This window comes from Micrasema longulum, unplaced genomic scaffold, assembly GCF_059751315.1.
Source record: "Micrasema longulum isolate JH-2025_06_02 unplaced genomic scaffold, ASM5975131v1 h1tg000163l, whole genome shotgun sequence".
NCBI classification, from domain to species: domain Eukaryota; kingdom Metazoa; phylum Arthropoda; class Insecta; order Trichoptera; family Brachycentridae; genus Micrasema; species Micrasema longulum.
In genome coordinates this window covers 604,226-621,118 of record NW_028277368.1, presented here as the reverse complement: position 1 = coordinate 621,118, position 16,893 = coordinate 604,226, and positions in this window count along the sequence as shown.

Genomic DNA, 16,893 nt, shown 5'->3' with positions numbered 1-16,893 from the left:
GTAGTGGTTGAAACGCTTGACTCTCGCACGGAAAGTTCCGTGTTCCGATTCCTGGTGGGGGGGGGGACACATTGAATCAATTAAAAAATATATATATTTGTACAATACATCATGATAAAATTTACAACTGTGGTACATAAGTTAAAGTGACAAAGAATAATAGAGAAAACACAAGGTTTGTGGGAAAAATGAAAAAAGTAAATATAAAAACAATGAAGGATTATTTAAGTTGCAGATATTTTTTTGATTTTCTTTTGGATTCATGGGTATTTTTAATACTTTTAAGGTTCAACGGAAGGTTGAAAGTTTTTTTTTTCAAGATAGGGATAATAATTTTGAGAATGCTCAGAGTTCAATATTGTGATTTTAATGTTATTCTGATATCTTGCAGATATATTAACTTGAAAGTTATTTATCTTTCTTTTTAAGTTTTGATGTTGAAGTTTCATGTGTTTTATCTAAATAAATAAGAACCCCGAGCTTGCTTCATTGAAACAAAATGGTTCCATCTGGGGGTAATAGGAAATTGAAACACCCAAAGTGTCTTGCTTGTGTCCAGTTTGTTTCTTTGTTTTGGTTGCTGTCACTGCAGAAAACCCCGATTCACATAGATAGGATGTCGGAAATGGCAATAGGGATTAATTTTCAGTCATTACAGCACTATGAGTAATTATAATTTTTAAGCAGGCCCTTGCGCAGCCCTGTACCATTTGGTCTACGTCCCGGAGGTTGGGGGGCACTGCTCTAGGGCACTTTATCCATTAGAGAGTGGTTTATTTGGGGATATTTTTTTTTTCCATGCGACTAATTTTTGATGATTAAACATAAAAAAAAGAACACGTGAAATCGAACGTGATAATTTTCATTTAGAACATTATTGCAACATTAAGCATTACCCAAAACACTTAATTATTTTGAATTGACCAAACCGTATTAGTTTTATTTCAGTTTTGAAGCAGTTTTATACACCATTTGAAGTTTAATCGTCGGTGTGGTCATTATATGAAGTAAAATATCGTCGCATTCAAAATATAAAAATCTTCAATTTATCACTCTCTGGGGGTAGAGAAGATTCATAATTGAAATGGTGTTTTCTGCTGTAATTCACCACTGTAATTGGGCTTCCTGACATGTTGCGTAAGTATCAAAATACAAAATATGTAGGTTTTTTACAAAATAAAATGAGTATGCCATCATTGTCATCTCATCCCTGAAGGTTGGGTGAAATGGTTTTTTGAAAATAATGTTTTTAATTAGATATTTTATTTCAAATTACAACAAATTACGCAATAATGTATTCTCTTCCATTATTTTACTGCAAGATGGCCAATATATATTTTTTTGTCTTTGCACCACAACAGGCCAGAAGGCCCAATTACATTGGTGAATTTATACCATATTCACCGTACACTGCGAAAGTTACGCGAGCAGCTTTGGCAGTATTATTCCCTCGATGGAACGCGATCAGAATGAGGTGTCGTAAATGCTCACATTCGTCTATTTGACATTGCATTTTAAATACTTGTAATCAAATGAAATAATGTATGTAACGTAAAATCAAACACTAGAGTAGAAAATTTTCTTTCGAATGGTGTACCTATATATAACCTTTACGATTTGAATTTTGGTGCTCACTTTTAAATTTGGAATAAAACGGACACAACTTATTTTAAGAGAATTTCTAAATAAAAATAATTATTTGCTAAATAGATGGGGGCGGTGAAAGGGTTGAATTAAGTAAACGGCCCTCTTTGTTTTCCCGCCGGATTCCAAGCAGGCTTTTTCGCCCTACACTAAATAAAATTATGACATCACCGTGACGTATAGATGGATTTAACGCATTAGAGAAAGGTTTAATTTTGAGTAGGCAGCCCGAGCGTTCTTAGTAATTAGTAATGTATAATTAGATAAGTAGGCTGGAAAATTATATCTACCTGTTTTAGTTAGTATTATAATAATATTAAGGTGTTATATTTCAATGTGAGGTGAAGCGGAAACTAGGTTTCTAAATTACTTCAGTAGCTCAATCACAAATAACTATCTGTCGGTTGAGAGGCCAATACTTTAAATTTACAAGAAAAGGAAACATTCGATTTAGATCGTGGTAAATTATTATCCCACTGAAGTAAGCAATGGAAACAAAAGTTTATAAACAAGGGATGAACCCGTAAAAACACAATACATTTGTTTATCAACAATGTTTTGAGTTCGTCCAAATGTTTGTAGACGGGCTGAATTTCCTCCCTAGGGAGTTATTCAAATGTAAAACTGTCGTAACAGAGAGGGAACAATTGTTTTCAGGCGTTGGCTAGTTGGTGAAATGATTCAGCCGGATGAATCTCACCCATATGATAAAGGTTTCAGCTCTTTAACTTCACAAAATAATAATTTATAATTCATTGCCCAAAAAAAATTACGTCAAAACTCGTTTATTTATGTAATTTACTTTGTCCCCATTTAGATATTTTTAAAACAAAATTTTGTGACTTCAAAAAAAAACTTTTTGAAACACTGTGAAATAAAACATTCGTCAGTGTGTAATGAGTTTATGTTCCTTTAATTATGTTTATTTTATTATAATATCAAAATTTTGAATTGGTCAACTTTATTATGAAAATTCCTCTTCTCCACTCCTCCACTCTATTTCCTCATCCCTTAACCTTCCTACGAGCCCTTTTTTTTCTCTCATGTTTTGTATAATATACTATTTTTCTCTTTACTGTGTAACATGTTCTCTCATTATATTTGTGAAAAACTTTAACTGGATGTTTGTACTATTTTTTAAATATTATATTCTTTTATAACAACTGTTGTTTTTCCCTAATAAATAAAAATAAAAATAAAATAAAATATAAAATAAAAATCAACAGATGGAACAGTTGAGGAAATGTGGATGTTTGAACATCGGTAGAATGGTGAATGTTACACAGTGTGTAACGTGGCCACTTAAACAAGCTTATCACAGCTCTGTAAATGTCTAGACTTCGACATTTCCTTCTCAAAAATGTTTTCCTTCTCCGTTGCAACAAATTTTCATTTGTTTGTCGATTAGAAACAGGTGTTGAAATAAAAATATCGAGCTTCCTGTGATATTTTAATAGATTATTCTATCTAATAAGCGAATGCGTAAATAATGACACTTAGCCGGTACCTAATAGAGATTAGTGGTTCAGCTACCAATATAAATAGTGACGTTAGTAAAACACGATAAGGATATTCTGAAAATAGAAATTTGTTATTATTTGAATCCGGTTTGCCGTTACGGTTAAGGGCTGCATCAATGGAACGTAGATATGCGGAAAGCAGCCAGCCATAAAAAAATAAATCTAGAAAAAAAAAAAAAAGATTGAATAATCAAATCTACCCAGCAGTTGGAATGTTTTTTACTTTGACAGATGTTAAATAAGGCATACATTCGTTTTTTTCATAATTTAAAAAATATATGAATTTGACCAGTTCGAATTATTTTTAAAGTCTGGCTGACCATGCAACCTTTGATGTGCATTATAGAAAACAGCCAGCCCTAGTAAAACTCTGATGTATATTGTGTCATTATGTATTAAACATATTTTATATTTATGTTAGGGTACTTAACTTAAAAAAATATATATATATAATAAAGAAATGCCCAGTAGGAGAAGACTCGTGCTAAGGCAGACTAACATATATATGTTATTTATATATCTCCATATACAGACACACACAAGTGTGCACCCTTATTAACATTCATACACATACATATACATACATACACACATATACATGCATATAAATATGTACTTATATGTATATATACACATACCCACATAAATATTCATACATATATACACACACATATACATACACACCCTTACATACACATACATATATATATATATATATATATATATATTATACAAATATATGTATATATACATTTTATCCTTTTTGTCATTGTATCGTATAGTGTTTAAATTGTCGTGGATAATATAAATATTTCTATAACTTACCTTGCAATGTACTTTAATGAGCTTTCAGTTTCATTTCTTCCTAACTTAATAAGCCACTGAGTTATTATATTTGTTTGTGTAGTAGTTACATCGTGTTGGGTGAATAAAATATCTTTGACCTTATTATAAATTCTAGGAGCCATGAAGCTAAAAGATCTCTGTCCGAAAGAAGTTATCGTCTGCGGTACAGTGTGTTTCTGTGACGTCACACTTTGATATATTGTGTGCTGTTAAGACGTGGTTAATTTTATTATTGTGAAGGATAGTGATATGGTTTTTTATTTATAACTCTAAGAACAGACTTTCGACTCTTGATGAGGAGTCTTCCCCATTCAGATACGTTTATTATATCCGTTTGGAGAGAACGAAAATCATCCAAAGTTTCAACCCTCAAAAATAGTTTCAAGTCATCCGCGAATAATAAAAAACGCGATTTGACTACAACTTTTTTTAATATCATTGATAAAAATAGAGAACAGTAATGGACCCAGGTTGGATCCCTGGGGAACACCTGAGTAAGTATTAAATTTTTTTGATGCAAACAAGCCATGTGAAACGTATTAATTTCGGTTTTGGAGGTAGCTCGCCATTAATTTTAGCATTCCATCCGAGAAACCGATCTCACTCAGCTTGTTTAACATAACATCATGATCGACTGTATCAAAGGCTTTGGCAAAGTCATTATATGAACAGTCAACCTGATGTCCTGCATCTAATGCAGCCGTAATATAGTCTGTAAATATCATTAAATTTGTTTCAACCGAGCGACTCTTCCTGAACCCATGTTGTTCATTTATTATAAATGGCTCGACTCGAGAAGCGATGATTTTACTTATTAAAATATCAAATACCTTAGCTGGCGCTGAAAGTACAGCTACAGTTCTATAGTTTATGTGTCAAAGGTTTAAGTCTGGCTGACCACAAAACCTAAAATATGAATTTTGCAAAAAAAAACAAACCTAATACTGAAATGATGTAATAACTTATAATTAATTACATATAAGTTACTAATTAAAAAAATACTTGGTATTAAGCCAGTCTGAAGATGACCATTAGAGGGTGAAAGCGCTAATTGGTCAAAATAAATAAGTGCAAGTGTATCAAGTATTTTTTAAATTAATAACTTATATGTAAAGATAAGTTATTACATCATTACAATGGAATTCCATCAAGAATTGTCAATAAATAGTTTAAATGAAAAACTAATACTGAAAGATACCTCATTCAGACTTTGAATGTGTAAGGTGACATTCTGTGTTAAAACATGTTTTGTATGACAGGAATTTTTAAATTTATGAATTTAAAAAATTGAAATGTACAGGAATTAATCAATTTTTTTTTTTATTTCTGGAGGCATTCTTCCCATCAGCATCTATGTACACCGTAAGATTTTTTCTTGTGCTGTGTGTATTTACGTATAATACATGGACATACCGTTTAGAGTAAAATATTGAAAAAAGCACTGACACGAAAACGTACCCATAGTTACTACGCACTGTTTGTTTATACCAGGGCTGCATCTAACGAGCATGCACATGCTACCAAAAATTAAAGAATACTACTTTTTAGTAAATAAAGTATTGTCGAAGAACGCCTAAATACGAGTTGGGCATGACTGAGCGTTTGGGCTTGAGTTAAGTGTCATAATTTTTGAGGGCTCAAGACATGTCTATGTATTTATTAAATTTATTTTAAAAATATATTTGGACCCCTGTATTTAGAAGCCTTACGTGTCATGTACAAGGCTAAGGTGCTCGGAAAAAATCGTTATTGTTTGGCTTGGAAATGGGATGTTCGATCACTGATTTTGATTTATTACCTGTATGAGTCCAATCACCATTGTTGCAAAGTCCAAGAACAATGGCGCGTGATAACTACTTTTAACGACAGTATGAATATCTGTTAAGGATATTCCATCTTTCCTGCAGTCTGCTTCAAGATTATGGCGTTGTAAACTGAAAAATGGACACTAAAATAACAGATGTTCGATACTCTGTGAAGAAATATCATCGCATGGACAATAGTCATCATTCCTTAATTTAAACCTATGCAGGTAACTTCTCATAGCTCCGTGTCCGGTAAAAAATTTGGGTCGCTTTGAAAGTACTTTGGTGATGACGATGGAAGTTTGCTGTATCAGCCAGCGTTGGGTTTAGTGATTTTACCTGTAGAAGAAACGCGGTAATGATCCTCCCAACGCTGCTGCGTATTTTGTTTTATACAGCGTTTAGCAAAGCTAAGGGGAAATTCTGAGATGAAGAAATTCATATCTATGTATTAGATGTCAATGGCTGTGGGTGTTTTATGCAAATTGACAAATGCCGTTTTTGTGATCAATACTATTTTTAGAAGGTGATTATAATTATGTTTTTATGAAAGCGGCCTGACAGTTTTAGCAGAACATAGAATTGACCTTACTGCACCCGATAACACCAATATCTAATTTTTATTATAATATTCATTCAAAATTGTGGACTGGCTGCTTTCTGCATAACTCGCTTCATTGATAACCAACTCTATCATAAAATAAACACATTTTTCCTTTTCAATAGTGCGTTGGCTTTTTTGGGGCAATGCACTTTACTCGACAAAAAGTTTAAAATAAAATCGGTTGTGTTTCAATGAAACCTACCTGACTGATATTTAAATTTGTATTCTAGGTAAATTGTGCTATCGCCAATACCTTTTAAACAAATTTATTAACGAACCGAGGAACACTTCAGAGGAATGGTGGCTAAGTGTTATTTTATTTTATAAATTTATTGCATACATAAGTGCACATATTTAATACCAGATAATTTTTATAAAGCTAGTGAATAAGAAAATTAATACGAAGCGTCCTCTGGTTAGAAGTTAACATCTAACATGGTTTAGTTTGTTTTAAGATGGAGCTTTATTATGTTTTAATGTATAAGTAGTTCTATATTAATATAACAATAACAAAATAACTAAAAAAAAACTCAATTATAAATGCATGTATAACTAAATATAACACTTTAATAATCATTATTATATTTCTTTATTTATACTTTTACAATGTCCAATTCTTTCTTTTATACAGAATAATGTTCCCTTACTGGGGTGTCCCGTGCCGAGGGAAACATTTTACAATAAGTAAAACATGTCTCAAATGAGTTATTTAACAAAGTTAACATAATAATGCGAATGCGCATTACTCGATGTTACGTCTTCTCAGTACTTTTTTTACGGCGTCGAAACGTGGACACTCACCCAAAACACTTCAAAAAAGATCGAAGCCTTTGAAATGTGGTGCTACAGGAGGATATCAAAAATCTCCTGGGTGGATAGAGTCCAAAACGATGATGTTCTCCGACGGATGGAAAAAGATAAAGAGGTAGGACCACGAAGAAAAGAAAACTTGAGTACTTTGGGCATGTGATGGGAGTGTGAGGGAAGTCATTCTACAGGGAAGGATTGAAGGGAGACGCAGTGCAGGTAGAAGGCGCATCTCTTGGCTTAAGAACTTGCGCGACTAGTCCCATTGCGGCACTCAGTCCTTGTTCAGGGCAGCTGCCAATAAAGTAAGAATCGCAATGATGATTTCCAACCTCCATCGGGGAGAGGGACCATAAGAAGAAGAAGAAGAACATAATAATAAAATAAAAACGCAATTAATCTAATTAACCTTATTATCATTAACATAATAAGCAATATAAACTAAATTAATCATAAAAAACAAAATCAATTTATACAGACCTGCAGACCAAATTTTATAAACAGTACACATTTTTTTACCAATTTAGCTTGATCCACTCATCGATCCGTGCGCAACCCACCTCCACTATCCATTTCTTAATAGCAATTTTATTTTGTGATTGGTTATTAATTGTCCTTATGGATAATGGAAGTAGATTGTACACTTTAACCGAGTAGTAGGCCAATCCTCTTTGACCGAAAGTTGTATAAATTTTTAATTGTTTTTGCAGCATCAGGATGGATTATTTAGTAACTGTTGTATGTGTGGAAGGAGTTATAAAAGGTAGAAAATAATGTTCGTATGCGTACAGTAACAGGGATTTTACTACAGATGTTACATTAAGATTTACGAATATTCCGAGGGAGCTAGTTCTGATTGGGACTCGTAAGATGATTTTTATCGAAGCTTTTTGTGCAATTATTATTTGTTTGATCAATGTGTCATTTGCACATCCCCATCCAATTATTCCATATTCCAAAACTGATTGACTTATTACGTAATATATTTTTACAAGTTAATTTAGGCTTATAAATTTGTTTTTTCAATTTATTTTTAACATGTTCGATTTGATTAGTCCATTTTAAATTCCCATCTTTATAAATGTCCAAATATTTATTTGAATCTAAACATTAAGTATACATTTACATTTGGTGAGAATACAAAATGTTATTTAAACACAAATAATATTGTAAAATATGAAAAAAATATAAAGTTACATTTATTAATATCTACATATGTTTTTTCAAAGAAGATCCCCATGAAATGTAACTTTTTATAAACTTTGAAGGAGATTAATTTTAAAGTTTGATGGGCTCTGAAATAGAGAATCTTTAGTTTACAAGCCTAACTCTAAAAGATGCATTGAATATTTATTTTCCCAAGATTATTCTTTCATCGTATCGTTTTTACTCGAAATGCTAAAAAAAACATTTCCAGACTTCCCACCTAGATCACACTAGACTTGTTTAGCCACCTAGATCAAAGACGGCAAAACAAAATATGTTTGACATACCATGTTTAGCTATTTTTCAACGACGTGACATAGGTACCATCTTTAGAAATAGAGTAATCGTTGACACAACAAAATATGTTTGAAATATAACATTTTGCCATCTAAAACAATGACGGGAAAACAATATGTGTTTGATATGTCGTAAATTGTCAATCGTAAATGCTTATTTCTAAAGATGGTACGTCACGTCTGCTGTCATGTTATGTTTGTTGAAGTGACATATTTCAATTTACCATCTTTGGAAATAGGAAATAGATGTATTATCTATATAATCACTATGTGATATGGCTAAAATTCTCTAACCGTATTAAACGAAGACATATCATATTTTGCCGGATTGTAGATCTCAGCAGACAAAGACAAATATGTCTAGGACAGTAATATATCATTTTTAGCCATTTATCATTCCACAGACTTCTGACCGAGGAAACCATAAAAGTACTTACTATTTTTTACATAATTGTTCGGATACGAAACCCCTAATTGGTCTATTTATTTTTTGCTACTTTTTTGTTTATTTTATATGACTGTTGGTTTCAATAAATAAATAAACATTATCTATGGATAACATATGACTATTCTCTTTTTCAATTAGGCATTTGAACCATTTTTAGCAATATTAATTCTTTTTTTAAAAAGTTGACAAAAATAACGTTATAAATACGAATTATGTCATAACCAAAACCCGTACGACTTTTGCTCAGAGGCACTTCTCCTCTATCGCACCTAGAGTGATCAATATTTTAGAAGAGCATATTAAGCTCTCAAATCAAAACCTACTTTCAAGAGAGGAGTTAAGGACAGGATTTCTCTTAGCGGGAGGGATTTGTAAGAAACTCCTTGACAATTTTCAAATTTTTCAACTTTTCGTTTTTTTCTTCATGTAAATCAAATATTTGTCTTGGTTTTTTCATATGATGGGCCGTAGGATTTTTTTTTAATAATGTTTCTTAATTTGTATATTTATTTAAGGTCCCAACTCTAAACATGACTTTTGTCCATCGCTTCTTATGTTTCAAAAAATGTAAAATAAAATAATCTTAAAAAATGTACTGGGTTTTTGGCTATGAAAACTGTGACGAAAGGAGTTCAATCAAAATTATTTAAAAAAAATTTTTTTAGCTTAAACAAATGTTGAATGAATTTACGAATATCCGTAAATTAATTTCTAGTTATCCAAATTGGTAATTGAATTTATTGAAGGAAGTGAAGTTATATAATTTGATCCCCCGTGCACTTAAGTTAATTTCTGTTCAAGAAAGTTCTGTACAAAGTATGAATATTTACTATTTACGACAAATTGAACACAAACATGTATCGTATGTAAAACATAACTTGCTCCATTATCTTGCTAAACTTAGAACTTAACTTCAGTCATTTGACGTATGCAGCTTCCGTTTGAGGTATAAAAAACTTATATCAACATGTGACGATGTCAAGAATTAGTAAAAGAACACGATTTTTCTATTTTTTTTTCATAAATGTTGCCAGTTGTAAATAAGATAGTGACTGTTATTTAAAATGCATAAGAATTAAACTTAATAAAAAGTTATATAAATAACGCAATAGAAAAAATTATTTACTTTGTCCATACGGAAAAGGAAGACAATCATTCTGTGTGTGAAATAGAGATGGGTTTAATATTCCTAAAAGAGTCAAACAGGGATGTGTAATGTCACCATAGTTGTTCAACATACACATCGATAACTGTATGAAAGAACTGAAAGGTTTAAGAATAGGAGCAAAAATGAGTGTTATAATTGTTAACTGTCTTCTGTATGCGGATGATGCCGTGCTTCTTGCTAGCAGCAAAGAAGACCTGCAATTCTTGGTAATAAAAGTCTACGATGTATGCAAGAAAAGCGAGTTGCTTATAAATGTTGATAAATCGAAAGTGATGGTTTTTGAAAGGGATGAAAATATAACTAAATGTGAGATCAGTGTGAACGGAGATATTCTGAATCAGGTAGAAGAATTTGTGTACCTGGGAAGTATGTTTACTAGGGATGGAAAGACCGAGAAAGATATTGAAAGGAGGGTGAGTGCCGGGAACAGGGTGAACAGCGCACTGAAATCTACTTTGGCAAACAAATGTTTATCGCAGGAGGCTAAACTAGCAGTTCATAACGGAGTTCTAGTGCCAACTGCAAGTATAGGAGCGAAGTATGGACTGGAAAAATGATGATGAAAGTAGGTTGAATGCTGACGAAATGCGATCTCTCAGGCAAATGTGTGGTAAACCGATGTATGATAGGTGCACAAATGTCGAGATCCGTGAAGTGTGTAAGGCAAGTGTGTACATGCATTATCGACATAATCAATAAAGAGGTGCTGCGTTGGTTTGGACATGTAGAGCGAATGGACAGTGAAAGAACGGCTAAAAGGATCTACGATGAGAATGTTGATGGATGCAGGAAACGAGGAAGACCGAGAAAGACATGGCACGATCAAGTCCATCAAATACTTGAAGATGGACATGTCAAAATTAGGAATAATCGGCGTGCGTGCATGAGAAGTTGTATAAATGTAGAGGAAGCGAGGTTTGTATGCCAAGATAGAGTGATATGGCGTTCTATCCTCTCTGCCTACCCCTACGGGGAAACGGCGTGAAGGTTTGTTTGTTGTTTGTTTGCATTTCGATTATTTAATAGGAGTACCAGTAACAATTAGGTACTGTTTCACAAATTATACTGTTTAGTGAAACCGTTACATACAATATAATATACCCTCTTATTTTTTTAACGATGAATTAGTCAAAAATATTTTATCTTTGCCATGCGAAAAATTAATGTTCTAATACAGCTATAAATCTAAGAGAGAGCACGAAGACAGAACTCATAACAAGGAAGGCAGAGTCGCTGTTCGGTGGCCGGTGTTTGTGTGAAACAGATTCAGTCAGTTATTGACCGTGACGTCGACGTTGACATTGACGGGGACGCTCGCATGTAAAATGACTGGCGTATTTATGATTTTAAATTTATTTTTCAAACTGGGCTAAAAATTTTATCGTATATTTTTTAAATTATGGGAACGGAATTATTAAACAATACGTATTTATGTTTTTTTTCCAAATGTCTGAACTTCGGAATATTCCATCTTTTGCCTAAGGTAACGGCATATTACGTCTCATTTTTTAAGAGGTACCTACGGCCTCATTGTATTGTTATAAACTGTAGCTTACTTCGTAGTTAATAATCAAATAATGGGTTTTGTCCGTATGGGCGGTTCGGCTCCATAAGCGGGTGGCGTATTTTTACTATGAGGTTTTTTTACGACTAACCTAAGAACGCAAATCTATCTATTTATTGAAAATTCTAACTAATGTATAATAGCAAAGTGACGCGCATGAATTTATAAAGCAAATTTAGAAAACAAAGAATTTAAAACATCATGATAAATAAATTTACCTGGAAGTGAAAATGTACATAGACTGAAGTATACATTTTTTGATCGTTTAGTAAAACACGTGTTTTGATATTATCGCGTGATGATAAATAGCTTGATTACACTGGTAAACTTCGCGAGAGAAATATTTAAGAATTTTTAATTATTTTTGGACCTTTTCCTAATATCTTGATTGAATGGGATACCTCAGTACTTTTTCTCAAAAATAAAGTAAATATTGAGATTAAAAAGGACTCGTTCCCCTCGTTCCGGTCAACTTTAATCAAAAATAATATTGAACGATGAGTAACATTTAAAAACATCTCCACCAGAGTTTACATGATTTTTTAAAAGAATTTTCATTCCAAAAAAAAATCTTTCGAAAGAGTTTCATGTTTGTTAGAGACAGGTAATCGTTCTTTGCGTATTAGACAGACTGAACGTAGATTTAGCAGTAGCAAACGGTGATTTTATTAACAGGTAAGCCATAAAAACATATATTTTTTTTGTACCTACATAGTTGGTTCATAATATAATGTTAGTGATATTAACTATAAATTGCTATTTTTTCTGTGGTTCTGTGTGATCTAACTCATCTATGAAATCAACTAAATCGACGTAACATCGTGATATATTAAAATATGTAGCTATATCATCCATTAATTTAACTCATAACTTGTATAAAAGTTTATAAAAAAATTGCACAATGAATTCAGTCAGTATTAGGTATTCTCATTACGATTGAAAAGTCAACTGGCCAATTTGGTCTAGAAATGAATAATGCCAAAAACGGCCGCATCGAGCGCCATATGTCTTGCGAGTCACATGTCAAAAATATCATCTCAAAGAAAAATAGTCTTTAAGAAATAATGTTTGAAACACTGTTTTTCAAATCGAGAATTTTCAAAGAATTTGTGTAATCTGCAAGTTTCCTCTGGGTTTAACATGTTCAACATATGGTACCTAGTACCTACACTTATTTGGATGAAGAGATAAGCTGGAGTAATCGGCTAGTTCCTTGGCTCAGTGCTGGCGTTAGGCGCGCTTTATTAATAATTATATTTATAATTGGGGAAAAATAAAAATGGTGGCAATGATTTATAAGAAGCAGTAATTATTTGTTTGTTTTTCTGTAAATAAAGTTACCGTAGTGATAAAACATTATTATGGATAGTCAAATATAATGGTAAGCTGCGCATAATCGCTTCTGTACAATGTTCGCCCCTGAGATTTAATACAGTTTTTGCACGCTTTCTTTTTTAATCATGTTATAACTTGATAACAACGATTCAAAAAAAAAATTCTTTGGTTGCAAAAAATGTTTGTTTCACCGACGGACACTAACAAATTTACATAGGATTATTAAGTATTAAAAGGCTGTGTTAAAAAAATCCTTTGCGCGCAGTTGGAGCATAGACTAACGAACCATTTATCTTGTACCAGTATTTTTTCGATATTACAATTTCGAATATCGGAAACCCGGTATTTCGGTATTCTTGCTAAAGGTTTAATAAATACTTAAAAATCATAATCTTTTTTGCTTTACCGTATTAAATTTTTTGGGTTAAAATAGTTGTAAAAGATGAAAATCCTAGAAATAGAGGTCCCGGTAATACAGGAGTCAATATCGATGTTTTTAATATCGCGGTTTCGGTCCAATATTCCTGTTTTCCGATATTATCGAAAACTTGTGTCTATGCTCTACACGAGGTGATGTAACATCGTATTACCATAAACAAAAAAACATGGAGATATACTGTTTAATAGTTTCTTTTCTATAATTTATAAAAATAAAAATACAATTGAGCCCTGTCATAGCAAAATAAATTTAAAGATATTAATACGCCGATTACCTTATATCGTACATCCCCATTCACTGCTCACTGAATCTCTTTCACACAAACACCGACCAGAGGAGAACAGCGTATCTATCTCTCTTGTTATGAGTGTAAACTTCGTGTTTTGGTGTCACATTCATTCTCCGCATTGAGAGGGTAATTATTTTACGTATTAAAATATAGCATATTTTTATACATTTCACTTTCCAAATTCGGTGTGAAAATGTTAATTTGGATATCATAAAAAACAACTTCATAATTTAAAAAAAAAAAGAGAGATATGTCAAGTTTTGTATCGTATGTAGACTCATGTGACTTCACAGCCACACAAGAGTTGGCAACACACCAGGCAGTACTTATTACTAGTGCAGTACGGTGTACCAATGCAGTGTTAACTCTAAAAAGACTGTGGTAAATAATCCATTTGCGTGCGGTGATGTAACATTGTGTTACCACTAGTAAAATGCGGAATATTCTCAAGTTCAGACATTTGAAAAAAAAAAAATGAGAAATGTTAAATAATTCCTTTTCCATTATTCATGCGAATAAACATATAACTAAGCCCTGTTATTGAAAAACAAATTAAAAATCACAAATACGCCGCTCATGTTACGCGCGTGCGTCCCCCATCACTGTCATCAACCGACTGAAGACTGAAGACTGAATCTGTTTTAGACACACCCGCCGCAGAACACCGTCTCTGTCTTTCTTGTTTTGACTTGTATCTTTCTGCTCTCTCTTGTATAAGGTATCTGTATAAATGTGTTGCTTAATTAGCGGACATTCATTCTTAGCATAGCAAGAATAAATATTTTTTGTATTAAAATTTTGCATAGTTATACAAATTTTACTTTCCAAATTAGGTGTAAAAATGTCAATTTGAAGATTACAAAAAATACGAATTCATTATTTAAAAAAAATAAGAGAGATAAATTAAGTCTTGTGTCCTATGTTGACTAGTGTGACATCAGAGCCACACAAGAGTTAAGTACGGAGCACGGAGTACCAAGCAGTGCGGAGTACCAAGCAGTGCGGAGTACCAAGCAGTGCGGAGTACCAATGCGTGCGAAGTGTTAAGCAGTCCGGAGTATCAAGCAGTATGGGGTACCAAGCAGTACAGAGTATCAACCAATACGTTACTGAGTACGAATGTAAACCTTGGAAATGCCAAACTTATTCATGTTTTGAGCGTAAAATTCGTCGCGCAAAGTAAAAAAAAAATCGACTAAACTTGCCTTTACGCGCTTTTGATAATAATTTAGGATTTGGATTTTGTGACGTGTGAAGGTCCTGTTTCAGGATGTTAAAATACCGGCTAATTAAAAAAATTGAAAGAAGTAATCCAAATTAATGAAATTAGCTAATTTTGAAGGGATAAAAACGTCAAAGGAAATTTCTCAACTTTCAAGGAAATGCGAAACATTTTTTGGAGTTATTTTTTATTCGGGACTAATAAAAAGCGAAATGTTTATTTTTTTGGGTTCGTAGGAGCTCATAGAAACGACACAAATATCTCTACTTACCGCTCCACGGAAAGTCTAAGCTACTCGTATTTTTAAAAATAAACGGCAATGTTTGCATTCTTTTGATTTACCGAAATAATTTAACTTTTCTTCATCATCATCATCATTCCCTTTTCGCACCTAATAGTGCATACGGCACTGCATTGGCTCACCAATCGCACCGTATCTTGATCATTTTTGTGACATGAAGGTGAGATGATCAGACTCAAGCTTCGGGGGACTATGAAATAATTTTCCTGTAAAAACACACTTTTAAATAAATATTTCATCTCAACCATGTCAGGAATCGATCCCGAGACCTCTTGCATGGTAGGTAAACGCGCTGGCCATTACCCAACGAGGCTACCATGGAGTAATAATATATATAATTCAGGTACCTATAAGTATATTAAATGTTTATTATTGTTGTTATTTTTGGTACCTAAGTAGGTATAAAATCTCCGTTTTAAGACAGTTTTATGAAATTTGTTAATTTTTTAGTATTTTTTTTTAATCCTTAAATTATTATATCTATGTGTGGGCTCTAATAATAACATTGTGTGTATATTTCATTTATATTTTTTTAAACACATGTCTTAACCTTGAGGGGAAACTCATTGTAAACCAGATTGAAAATTTTATTTATCAAAAAAAGCAGCCAATTGGGTGTCAAAAACGATTTGTTTGTATTTATGTGTACCACGCTACTATGCTACAGTTCAAAACTTTATGTAATAAATTTCTTCTAAATACGGGTTTTGACATTTTTATTTGTGGGAAATCTCTTGAGGGGAACCAAGCAGGGGCGTGCGGTGAGGTTTTCGATTACGGAAGCAGTCACTTTGTACTAGGTACATAAATTTAATATGTACCTGTTACTAACACAGCAAAAGCATAAAATAGTTATATTTCACACTTTAATATTATAATACCTTCGTATCAACCGATTTAAGCGCTAAATTTGTCATAAAACACTCACAATATTTGAGAAATAAACCTGGATTCGTTTGTTACAATTGCTTCCACATAGCTAGTAAGATCTCAATTTGCGCATGCGCGGAGTTTTTGAATTCGGTACCGAGAGACCGCCTTATAAGGCGGATTCCCCATAGGAAGCAACAGAATTACGCAGTTTCATATTTTTAGATGGAGCGCGAGCGGAGTCGATTTTAGTTAGCGCAACGATGCGCAGGCGGAAGGTTGTACGTTAGTTCGTCGCATTTTTTTGGAAATTATGTTCCAAAAACTATGTTCCAATAAAGGAAAAAAAAAATGTATGAAGCCCATGTAAAAACTAAAATATGTTATATGCAACTACTATGGGGAACAGGAAATCAAAATGACATAAACAGACTACAAAGACAGCAAAATAAAATATTAAAGTTAGTATTTTGACCTACCCTATCTAACAGAAACTAAAAAACTTTTTAAACAAACTAAGCAATTAAAT